The 13136-nt window shown below is 38.9% G+C and overlaps 1 pseudogene; it reads right to left on the minus strand.

Annotated features, from left to right (window-relative positions):
• Nucleotides 1-11494: 11494 nt before the first annotated feature.
• Nucleotides 11495-12993, minus strand: LOC129506753 (cofilin-2-like; annotated as a pseudogene).
• Nucleotides 12994-13136: the final 143 nt, after the last annotated feature.

A 13136-nucleotide genomic window follows, 5' to 3' on the forward strand; every position in this document is an offset into this window, starting at 1 on the left:
TTTTTCTAAATGCAAATGAATACATGTATCCCAGCTTTAAGGTGGCAGATGGACTACATATGTATCATTTCTCCCTCCCTCATCAAAATTGTAGGACTCATAAAAAATAGGTTAGTAAATATTCAAAAACAAGGAAGGAACTTTTTATGGTCAGAGGCTGTGATCAAATGAGGAGCTAGAGCAAGAGCTGAGACTCTTGCCATCTCAAAGCTACAGCTCTTGGTCATGTGCTGCCCTGACTGAAGACCTTCCAGTTCTCTTTGATCTAACCAAAGCAATGAAGATATAGAGAGGCTGAAACTAGAAGAGAAGCTAAAAGGCATTGGAGTTGTAGAGATCTTATCATCGATCTAATGCAGTTGTTTTAAAAATGTTTTGTGCCATGGATATCTTTAGCAGCATGGTGAATACTATGGATCCCTTCTGTCTTAAATCTGATTGGGCTGCTATAACAAAATACCACAGACTGGGGACCTTATAACAGAAATTTATTTTTTACAGCCCTGGGGGTTTGGAAATCCAAGGTCCAGGTGTCCACAGGTCCTAGTGAGGGTCCTCTCCTAATTCCTAGCTGGTACCTTCCTGCTGAGAGTCCTCATCTGGTGGAAGGGGTAAGAGAGCTCTCTGGGATCTTTTTTATAAGGGCACTGGTGCCATTCATGAGGGCTCTACTCCCATGACTTAAACTCTTCCCAAAGACACCATCTGCTAATACCATCACACTGGGTATTATAATTTTAATAAATGAATTTGGGGAGACATAAGAATTCAGACTATAGCGCCTTCCCAGAATATTACCTTCAATTGTATAAAATAAAATATGTAAGATTACGAAGACATCAATTATATCGAAATACAATATCAAAATATTAAAATTGTGTGAATCTTGATCTTAAATAACAATATTTGACAGTTTACTATGATTTTTGACATACCTGCTACAATTATATGATACAAAAATATCTGTGATTTCTATTGGTGATAACATCACAAGTATTGTGGTTTGTTGCCTTCATTCAAATGATGGAAGGTATTGTATTTCAGTGAGAGGTTTGTGGAAATAAAAATGAAACTGTCTTTGTATCCAAGTTCATGGACTTCCCTGAATTCTATTAACAGACCCGAAGTTAAAAAAACTCTGCTTTAACAGAATTTCCAGGAGATTTCCTCAGCACAGAGGAAATGTGATACTTTTTTAGAACTGAAAAAGGACATGATACTTTAAAATCGTTCACTAAGTTCTAGCAGAATGACATAAAAAATGAAATACATGTAATTAGAAACATACAGTAAAACATCAGTGATAAAGAGAAAACCCTAAAAACTACCAGAGTAGAAAGGCAACCTACTAAAAAAAATAATCAAATAACACTGAATGTGAAATTAACAGTATTATCCAAGAAAACAATGGAGAAGTATTCTTAGAATACTGAGGAGAAATTTACTTTAAATTTATAATTTTATTCATAACCAAATTATCAGTAGTTTGAGGTGGACAGAGGGTTAAATAATGCTGTTTTTTGGACTTAAAAAGATTTAAAATAATTAGTACTCATGACCTAAAACAAACTCCAGCAAAAAACAAATAAATCCAGAAGGAAGTATTAGAATGCAAGCATATTGTGTGCTAACTGGGAAAAAACTAAATAACATAGTATATGTAAAATAAAAAGTGAAAGAACTCTGTCCCAATGCCTTTACTTGTGTATTTTCATACACCTTTTTTAATGCCTATGTAAATATGTACAGAAATACATATATACAAAATATTTTTTATTCTTTAAACAATGACCTCACTCTTTATGAAAGAGTTTGTGGATTTTTCCTCATTCATTGGAATGTCGTGAATATCCTTCGGTGTCAATACATGCAGAGATCAACCTTATCCGTTTTACTCTCAACATTCTACAATATGGATGTACTATAATTCATTTATTTGACATGTCTCTAGCATGGACAATTAGATTATTTTTAATATTTGTGTTCTTATAAATAATGACGGAGAAATTTTTTTTTGTTATTTCTGTAAAAGAAAGGCCTAGAATTAGGACTGCTGGGTCAAAGGGTATGTGTGTTCAAAATGTTCATAGGTCCTGCCAAAATGACTTCTAAAAATAATACTAATTTATAGTAAGAACTGCAAGTATCTGAGATGCAATACCTTAAGGAAAGAAATATTCAAACATGAGTATAGACACAAAATGGAGAGAATTTGGTTGTGAATTTTTTAGAAATGAGACAGAAAATAGACATTATTTTGAGAGAATATGACAGATGACTTTGTGCTTTAGCCTATGTGAAAAAAAATAAACTTTTCCAAAATTGATCATAAACAGATCCAAAGAGATTTAGTAACTCTTCAACTATTTAATTAGGTCTTATTCTACTAAGGGCAGACCAGCAAATAAATTCTTGCAGATAACTTCATATTTCACAAGATAATCTTAATGAGGAAAACTGCCTTTGGACTTGATTATTTTTAAAAATTTTTTGTGTTTTTATTTTTTTAATGTTCCTTATTTTAAGATTTTATTTATTTATTTGAAAGAGAATGAGTGGGAGAGGGGCAGAGGGAGAAGCAGACTCCCTGCCAACTAGGTAGCCAGCCCAGGGATTTGATCCCCAGGACTCTGGGATTATGACCTGAGCTGAAGGCAGATACTTAACTAACTGAGCTACCCAGGTGCCCCTTCAGACTTGATTCTAACCATTGTAGAACACTGACTTACATAGTCAAAGTGATAAGATCCTGGATAAAAAGTTTCTGCATTATCTTAGAATTTGTAATATTTGTAATATGTAAGAATGTAATTGCTGGGCAGGTTTAGACATGTACTTAAGATTTTGGGAAAATAGGTATTGAAAGTATAGAAAGAAAAAAATACAAATGACCCATTATTTGAATCTTCAAATTAGACTATAACTATTGAATGCTAACTATAGAAGTTTAGCTATAAAGACATATGTCATTTTATTTTACTTATTTTTTTAAGATGCATTTATTTATTTTAGTGGGGGAGGGGTAGAGGGAGAGAGAATCCTGAAGTTCTGAAGCAGAGTGCCCACTGAGTTTGGAGTGGACCCTGAGATCATGACCTGAGCCAAAATCAAGAGCCTGCTGCTTAACCCACTGAGCCACCCATGTGCTCCGATTTCATTTCATTTCATATTTCATTTCATTTCATCATTTCATTTCATTTCATTTCATTATTTCATTATTTTTAGGAAGGCTCCATGGCCAGCATGGGGCCCAACACAGAGCTTGAACTCACGACCCTGAGATTAAGACCTCAGGATTGAGATGAGATCAAGATTTGGAGGCATGACAGACTGAGCCATCCAGGCACCCCTATGAAGGTATATTTAAATTGTATTTTACTAATTCAGCAGACACTTGAGTGTGCCTATGCACTAGAGACTAGGTTAGGCACTAAAGACACGGCTAATTTGGAGGAAATGGTAGCTTTGAAGAGCTTAAAGCATTTGATATAAATTCATTTTCTAAATTACTTAAAAAAATTTATCTCCATTTTGCAAAGGGGGGTGGTATCAATCACAGAGAGGCAAAAAAATAGCATTTATTTTAAAACATTACATCAACAACCTGCTTTGAGTGTATCTGACACACAAATATGAGAGACAGTCCCTGCCTTCGAAGCATTTGCAGGTGTTTCCAAGTGTTAGAGTTTCACAAAATATGGTTTAAAAGAAAAGCACTAGGACCTTCATGAAGAAAAATAAAATCCTGCTACTCCACGTCCTGCATAGGTTTTCAAAGGACTTGTGAGACGTTAGAAAAAGATGAACATCTTCAAAGAAGGACACACATGAGTAGCAACAAGAACTTTCCAGATGTAGCTCAATCCCAGAATGAACAATTGTTTGAATCTCATTATGGTCAACAAATAGGACGTAATGGCCAAGTTTGGCCTCAGAAAGGGCAAGGAGTAGACGCTATGCTTGGGGGCAGATAGTGTAATCTAGATGGATGATAGGCAGAGTACAAAGTGGTTAATTCTTTTGCTTTTGTATTTTCTATCAAAAGTAATTATCATGTGTTAGAAAGAATAAAATTAGGGATAATTGAAGCCCAAGGGGTGAAAAGGCAATGAGAATGTAGCTATTTTCCATGAATTCCAGTGTCTAGGCCCAAGTAAATTACATTGCAGAACTATAATAACTTGTAAGTATTGCAGAATTCTGAAGCTTACAGATCAGATAGTTTTGTGTGCTGATAGTTTGAGGGGACAGAAGCTTGAGGTCAGGCTAATATTGTCCTCATACTTAAAAAAAGTATAAAAGGCCATTTCTAGAAATGGTAGACTGGGGTGACAAACCAAAATTTCTACGTGGGAGTCAGTTATTTCTTCCCTCAAAATGTTACATTTTCACACTAGTATGTTAGATGCAGAAGAGATATAAAGGTGACAAATAATAGGGAATGGATTCTACCTCCAAGGAGCTGAAAGTGTAATAGGGAGCTAAGAAAGTAAACCCAAAACAAATAAGGAACTAAATAAGAAATTATAAGTACTCAGTATTTTTGTCTCGATTTTCCTTTGAGAATAAGACATAGTGCTTTAAAACTTCTCTCCCACCAAGGTATTCATTTATTTATTCATTCAATATATTTTTTAAAGATTTTATTTATTCATGAAAGACACACACACACACACACACAGAGAGAGAGAGAGAGAGAGAGAGAGAGAGAGGCAGAGGCATAGGCAGATGGAGAAGCAGGCTCCATGCAGGGAGCCCGATGTGGGACTCAATCCCAGGACTCCAGGATCACGACCTGAGCTGAAAGCAGATGCTTAACCACTGAACCACCTCAGCGTCCCTATTTATTCATTCAATATTTTATTAAATGTGTTCTGTGTTCAAGGTGCTGTGCTATGTGGTGCAGAAAATGGTAAATAAAGAAGACTCCAAAGTAGATCTTGCCTTAAGGAGCTTACAATGAGAAGGAATTTTGGTAAAAATGTTAGTGAGTCCTTTTGGGCTTCTATCGTGGAAATACCATAGACTAGATAGATGGTTTAAACAATAAGTATTTATTTCTGGAGTTCTGGAGGCTAGGAAGTCCAAGATGAAGGCCCCACTTCTTCTTCTTCTTCTTCTTTTTTTTTAAAAAAAGATTCTATTTATTTATTCATGAGAGACAGAGAGAGAGAGAGACAGAGACAGAGACAGAGCGCGCGAGAGAGAGGCAGAGGGGAGAAGCAGGCTCCATGCAGGGAGCCTGATGTGGGACTCGAAGGCTGAAGGCAGCACTAAACCACTGAGCCACCCGGGCTGCCCAAGGCCCCACTTCTTAGTTCGTATTTGGTGCCTTCTGGCAAGATTTTCACCAGGCAGTGGGGGCAAGAGAGCTCCTTGGGGTCTGGTCTCTTTTATAAGGCATTAATCCCTTTTTCGAGGGCTCCACCTCAGGATCTACTCATTTCCCAAGAGGCCTCACCTCCAAAAATCATCATTTGGGGAGTTAGATTTCAACATACAAATTTTAGAGGGTCATAATATTCAGTCCAGTGCAGTAAGTGATGATGATCAGCTTGCATTTGTATATTTAAAACAAGGTGTATAGTTGCACATATGTGAATATATATAGTTACACAGATGCATATTTGAAAAAGAAGGGTCATGCAGTCCACAAGGATGAAGGAGAATCAATTAAGATTAGCTGGTTGTCTCACAGGTAGGCTGACACTGGAGTTGGTGTTTGTGGCAGAGACCATAGTAGATATTTAGCAAATCTCATTTCATCTTCTTTTTCTGGTCCCACGAGAAGACTCCGTTTCCCATCCTCCCTTGAAGTTAGGTTGGGAACATGTAAATAGGTTCTAGAAATGAATATGAGCAGAAGTAATGTAAACCATTTTGAGTCCTGGACATAAGTCACTAGACATTGGGTCATTGGACATAATCCAAATGTCCTAGAATGGAAATATTATGCTGTATTCATATAATAGAATATTACACAGCAATAAAAAATGAATGAACTACAAATACATGCACCAACATGCACAATCTCTTGAGTGAAGGAAACCCAGACCCAAAAAATATAATGTTTGCCTCTATTAATGTAAATATGAGGAAAAGGCAAAATAAAGCTATAGTGATAAGAGCCAGAAAAGTGGTTACCTCTGTTCATAGGTGTATTAACTGGGAATGGGCACAGAAAACCTTCTGGTGTGATGGAAACGCTGTTCTTCTGGATAATTATCTCAGGATGAGGGCAAATGTAAAAAGGAATCAATTAAATTTTTTGTACATTACTGTGTACCACAATTAAAGATTATGCACACACACAAAAATCAAACAAGAAAAAAAAAAGCAACCATTGAGGGCCCAATAAAGATGAAGGAACCTTCAATGTTGAATCAATATTTGGAGGAAAGTTGCCCTGAATTGCTGGCCAACCTGCTCTGGACTTTGTGTGAGCATGAAACAAACCTTTCTTATTTTAATCCCCTGAGATTTAGGGGTATATTTGTTATCTCAGAACAGCTTTATCTTTCTTGGTTAATACAGGATTTATTACCCACAAACTGCCAAGGTCAGAAACCTGTTTTATCAGCACACCAGGGGAGGATCTGTCTTTCATAGGCTAAGTGGTGCAAAATAAGGTTATAAATGAATGTATAAATAAAAATGTCAAATTATTAAATTACGGGGAGAAAAAAAACCCCTCTTATACACAGTAGCATATCTGTATCACCATGATCAAGCCCTTTCTCCCACTTAAGACAGACCTAAATGGGGATACCTGGGTGGTTCAGTGGTTGAGCATCTGCCCTCAGCTCAGGGTGTGATCCCGGGGTCCTGGGATGGAGTCTCACATCGGGCTCCCATAAGGAGTCAGCTTCTCCTTCTGCCTATGTCTCTGCCTCTCTTTCTGTGTCTCTTATGAATAAATAAATGAAATCTTAAAAAGAAAAAAGGCAGACCTGCATGGGAAGTCAAAGCATAACAAGAGTTTGCTGGGTCCACATGTTCTCAAAAAAAGGCATCAGTTAGCGGAATCAAAGGTTCATGACATCCTTCTGAAGGCACTTATGAATCCATTTCACAGTAAAGACAGTTTTGTCAGTGGGCCCAAAAGACTAGAGGTCCCTGAACTTACAGTTTCGACTCCCTTAGGCATATGCCTGAATTGCCTCAATGGCTCTCTCTTTTTTGCTTCCAACCCTTTAACTTTTCTTTTTTAGGCATGCTATTGCATTCAGTCTAACTTTTAAGATGGATGTGGCTGACCTCTTAGGCAGTGCTTTTACGCATCTACTCCTATCATATGTAGATTGTGTGTTTTTCCTATGAAAGAACAATCATAAGTCTTTTACTTTCACATTCTGTAGTAGGAGTGGTAGGATTTTGAAGCAGGGGACGATGGTGTCCTTAGCCATAGTATACAAGTTCTGGTGACATCATCAGATTAATAAAGACACTGGGAATCTTATACACAGTGTGCCTGAATCATTTGTAAGGTTATTTGAGAGCATTTTGTGGAATTCTGGAAGGATTGAAAGATAGAGCAGATCTTCTTATAAGAGGCTGGAGAAAAAGCGATCCCTGTTATGTAGTAGGGGAAAGTTTAGCAACACTGTCACCTGCCAAATTGTAGGAAATAGAAAATATGTCTAACAAATTGGTACTTTTGCTTTACATTTCCAGGCAGAATGTTGAAAGTACTAATTGATTTTTAAAAAAAAAACTATGGTAAGGCAGAGAGAAAGATGAAAGAAAGAACTATTCAGTTTTTAAGCATAATTTTGAGGAAATACAAAGAATCTAGGATCTTTGGGTTCAAAAGTAAAGCTATTTTTCATTCTGAGCCTCTCCAGATGGTAAACGATTCTGAAAGTAAGGAGTTGCTTTAAGGCAAAGGTTAAACCCAGGGTGCAACTGTCAGACTCTTTTTTTTTTTTAAGACTGCAGAAGTATTTGATTGTTCTCCCTCGACTCTCTTAGCTTGATAAAAGGGCTTCCAATACTTTAAAGACATTTTTAAACAGCTTTCTGCCTCTCCACTCAAGATGGAAAGCGCCTATCTCAAAGAGACTTGTGGGTGTGGCTTTTTCAATGGAGTGGTTATAATTGGATATACAAGAATCTTCCAGGAATGCCTGAGTGGCTCAGTGTTCAAGTATCTGCCTTTGGTTCAGGGTCCTAGGATTGAGTCCCACATCAGGCTCCCCACAGGGAGTCTGCTTCTCCCTCTGCCTATATCTCTGTGTCTCTCATGAATGAATAAATAAAATCTTAAAAATAAAAGAATCTTCCAGATTTTTAGAAAATTATGTTGAGAGAAGCAGCACCTGCTTGAGCCATGCTTTGTCATTGTATTTATGCTTGATACTCACTTCTACAATGACTGCATGTAAAGCTGACCAACTACTGTTGCTAAGTCCTCTGCCTGAAATCATAAGAGCTCTTCCATTATTTTTCATGGACATCTTCAAAGGCAGAGTCTTGTGAAAGCAACACTTTTCAGCCTGGCATGTCTTCAAAGCTTTTGAATTTAGCCACAAATTTCCAAATTAGTTTCTTTCATTCACTGTGCTTCTCCTTTGAAGGAATGCTTTGCTTCACCTTGTTGATGAACCCTAAAGCCGCTTTTTTTTTTAATGGAAAAGAAGCAACAGTGAAAGTATCCAGCCAACCACTGCTCCTAGGCAACCCGAAAAAGAATAAATGGCTCATGTAGATGCTATATGTAACATTACCCTTAAACCTAATGGTGGCATGAAGAGAAACCTTTTTTTAAAAACACATCTTATAATACCATATGAAGAGATTTACAAATGTGAACTACTGGTTTACTGAGAACTTCTCTATTTTGCTTAAAAAAATAAAATTCCATCCTGAAGCACAGATGACCTCCTTGAGAATTTATCAGTGCCTTCCTGTTCTGGAGTCTCTACAGTAGCACCAGCAAACACAGAGAATACCCTTTCCATTCCTTTGAATCTGACAGTTTCACAATTGCCTTCCATCATCCAACTACTCATCAGCAGTCATCTTTGGCACCTGTGACAGTAATAACTATGTTCTTTCCTTCTCAAGTATCTTCAAGCTTCATCTCCACTTAAAGTTAATTAAAAGAAATTGCCTTTTAATTGTAATTTAAAAATTTGCTTAGCTATTGGTATATATTTGTTGTGCTACATGGTCAACATAATTTTTATCATTATGCACGCAAACTACATGTGCTATTACATTCAAAAGCAACTGAGAGCAACTGTATGAACTGGTGATCAAAATGCTATTTTTTAAGGCTTGCACATACCAACATAGTTTGTTATTTATATTTGGCATTTTACTTTATTTTAAATACATATTAGGAATTTTGGGATTGATGTGTAACATATTTTATTTTTTCCCAGTTAAAAAATAGGCCTCCATTTAGCATTTTCTTGCTGACCATCAGATTTTCAGGGATAGATTATTAAAATAAAGCAGGATAAACCTGCATTGCTATTTCTGTAATTTCTGTGGACACATCTTATGCTATGTTTCTGATCCCGTCATATTTTGACTTGGAAATTAAAAAAAAAAGTGATTATCTTGTTTCTGTCTCACCATTGTAGATTGGTATGTTAAGCAGGGAGATAACCTGATCAGGAGAGCTATACTTGTTCCTGGGAAAGGTCCTGGACTTCAAATAGGATAGGTTAACTGCATGGGACTTTAAGTTGGCCCTCTTGGGACAGAGAGAGGATATGTTTATCTCTGGGAAGGAAAACATGCCCAGAACTTTGAGTAGCTAAAGGAATAGAACAATGGCAGATACTGCTGATTGTCCCCAGTATCTATTCTTTCCATTTTGCACAGTAATAAAACCCTGAATGTTAGCTGGGCATTATCCATCCAGTAAAAAAAGCCTCATTTCCCAGCTTCTCTTGCAGCTTAGCATGGCCATGTGACTAAACTTTGGCCAATAGGATGTAAGGAGAAGTAGTTTGCATACATCTTCTGGGAAGGTTTTGTTTCTTTTCAAAGATTTAACTTATTTATGAGAGACACAGAGAGGGAGGCAGAGACACAGGCAGAGGGAGAAGCAGGCTCCCTCTCGGGAGCCTGATGTGGGACTCGATCCCGGGACACCCTGAGCTGAAGGCAGATGCTGAACTACTGAGCCGCCTCCCAGGCATCCCTAGGAAGTTTTTTTTTTTTTTTTTTTTTTTTTTTTTTTTTTTTTTTTTTTTAAGAAAGAAAATGTGTCCTCTCTTCCTCTTTTGCTGGTCTTCCTGCCTGGCATGTGGATGGCATGGCTCAATGTGGAGCAGCCATCTCATAAGTCAGGCTGGAAAATAGGTAACATTTGGTAGAACAACATGCCAGGAGCCAGAGTTCCCTGATGGTTATGGAATCACCGTCTTAATCTAGGACTGCTTATATTTAGGAGAGAGAGACAGAGAGAGAGAAAGCAGCTTTTATCTTTCTACCACTGTTATTTTGGGCTTTTCATCAATGAGCCCTCCTGTTTTGTTTCTTTTACCTATCTTATATTATCTTACACTGTCTTATATTACTACTATACCAGTTACCTTATCTTGTTTAGCTTTCTTGCTTGTTTCTCATCTTCCCCTCCAGACTGCTAGCTTTATGAAAATAGAAAATTTGCCCCCCTCTTTGTGATATGCTATAATTTTTATTGCAACGTGACCATTTTTGTGAGGATGGGGAGTTCGTTCTTAAAAATAATGTTCCATTTGAGGTTATTTTATAAGGAAATTGCCATCACGACTGATATTCAAATATCTTTAGTGTTGTAATACTCACATGGTAAACAAAACTGCTATTCTTATTCAGTGCTGTACGCTTAATGGAAAGCAAAAACGCAGTTCTTTAAGAAGAATGAACACTGGGTACCAGGATAAATTGATGACACAGTTGACACAACTTAATTGGCATTTCTTTTGGAAGTGGTGGGTTAAACTCATCACAAAAAAGTGCTTTCCATGCATGGCATTTATATCCATGCTGCCATGTCATAAAAATAGACTTGCCAAGGAAGGTGAAGTATGAGTTCACATGAATGCTGGAGCCTCACAGAACTGCAATCAAGTCCAACTATAAATAATACCGAATAAAGTTTACCCTCTGACAAGTGGATAATACTTTCAATGCATTCAATTAGCTTACCCTTTGCAGTATTCTAAGTTATTCACATTGACAATCACATTCATTGTAGTGCCTGCTGCAAGGGAGGCATATATATATATATATATATATATATATATATATATATATGTATATATATATACATATAGCCAATTGTTTTGGCTAAAATATGATGGAAAGGCAGTCCCTGGATTGTATGTAATAGGATCACTGATATGCTGCTTAAATGAATGATATTTCCTTCATTCATTATTTTAGAAGGGCCCATTGAGAAGGGGGAGAAACAGAACAAACCTAACACTATTCCTATTGACTAAGCTGGAGAAGTGGAAGTTCCCTAACATCCAGATGGCATTTGACTGTCATTTTATAAGGGTTTTCCTTCACATGAGACTACTGTGTTGCCTCTCAGTTTCTCTCCAAGTGAGGAATATCATCCATACCATTTACTTGCCACTTATGTTTAATGCCTGTAAATTTCTTTTTAATGACATCTTCAGTGCTAATAGATCATCTTGCTTTGTAAAGACACACGTTCAGGACCCCAGAATTTATTTATTTATTTTTTATTTGTTTTAAAGATTTTATTTATTTATTCATGATAGTCACACAGAGAGAGACAGAGAGGCAGAGACACAGGCAGAGGGAGAAGCAGGCTTCCATGCAGGGAGCCTGACGTGGGATTCAACCCCGGGTCTCCAGGATCGCGCCCCGGGGCCAAAGGCAGGCGCCAAACCGCTGCGCCACCCAGGGATCCCAGGACCCCAGAATTTAAACACTAGATCTTCTTTCTCAGTCTCTTGTTGTGAGTGTGGTATCATACAAAGCAAATTGGCAATCATTCAGAGATAGCAACTTCACAAAAGATGAGTAGGGGTCCTCTACAGTATCATTAGTGTCACCCACCAAGATTTGTTTCGCTTTTGTTACAATTATTTCTTTTGCCATTGCTTAAGCAGAAGAGAATGGCTTTCTTTTTTTGATCTCCTCTTATGCAGATTTCCTTACTTTCATATCATTAACAACTTTGTTGACATCGTCATTAGTTAGCAACGCCAGAAACCGCAATGCCGGAGGCTGCAGCAACAGCTCAGGCTCCCGGAGGCTGCAGCAACAGCTCAAGCTCCGTGGGAGTGGGAAGGGAAGGAGTAGCAGGGCACAACCTTGACTCTCCTGATAACATCCGAGTCTAGAGTTTACACAGTGCTTAGAAAAATAGTATGTGCTCAGCGAAACCCTGTGGAACGAATGAAGACTAGATTAGAACCGGATTCCTTGAAAGGCAGCAAATTCAAGTTTTAAGAAACGATAGGATTTCGAATTCCAAAGACCCTGGGTTATTCTGGCGAGGAAACTGACATTTAGAGGGGTTATAGGATTCAGAGGTCGCACAGGTCCGTCGTTGTGCCAGCTGGTGGCCAAGCTCTCAGGGGCAGGTTCAGGACACTGCCCCGTCCGCTGGGGGCACCGTTTGGCTGATGAGCTCGCGTCACGGATGCTGCAGAAGAAGAAGAAGGGCTCGGGGGCCAAGGGTGGGACAGGGTGGTCTACTGCTCTTTCCCCACATCGGAAGTGTATCAACTTGGCTAATAGATGCTTCAAGCTTCTCAGACACCGCAGGACTTCGAAAGCGCAGCAATCAGAGCCGTGGGTCGCAGCCTGCAGCAGCCTTAGCTGTTTATTGCCGGGCACTCCGGGGAAGGGGAGCTGGCTGGCAGTTCCGAGGACGGCGGTTGTCTGGCAGCCTCCAGCAGATCCCAAGAAAGACACTTCACCCCCTTCCTCCAATGCCCTCGCTTCCACTAGACAGGGCTTTGAGAGGGCAGGGCCTGGAGCGCAGGCGGACCCCGGCCACCCGGCGCGGCGTTCCCGCCGCAGGGCTCGCGCTCCCGCCGGCGGCGGACGCGGGCGGTCGGACACGGGCGCGCCCCCGAGCCTCGGCTCGCCCCTTCCGCCTCGGCCCCGCCCCCTCCCCGCCCCCGGCCCCGCCCACCGGCCCGGCCCCGCTC

The sequence above is a fragment of the Nyctereutes procyonoides genome, unplaced genomic scaffold, assembly GCF_905146905.1.
Source record: "Nyctereutes procyonoides isolate TBG_1078 unplaced genomic scaffold, NYPRO_anot_genome, whole genome shotgun sequence".
In the NCBI taxonomy this organism is placed as follows: domain Eukaryota; kingdom Metazoa; phylum Chordata; class Mammalia; order Carnivora; family Canidae; genus Nyctereutes; species Nyctereutes procyonoides.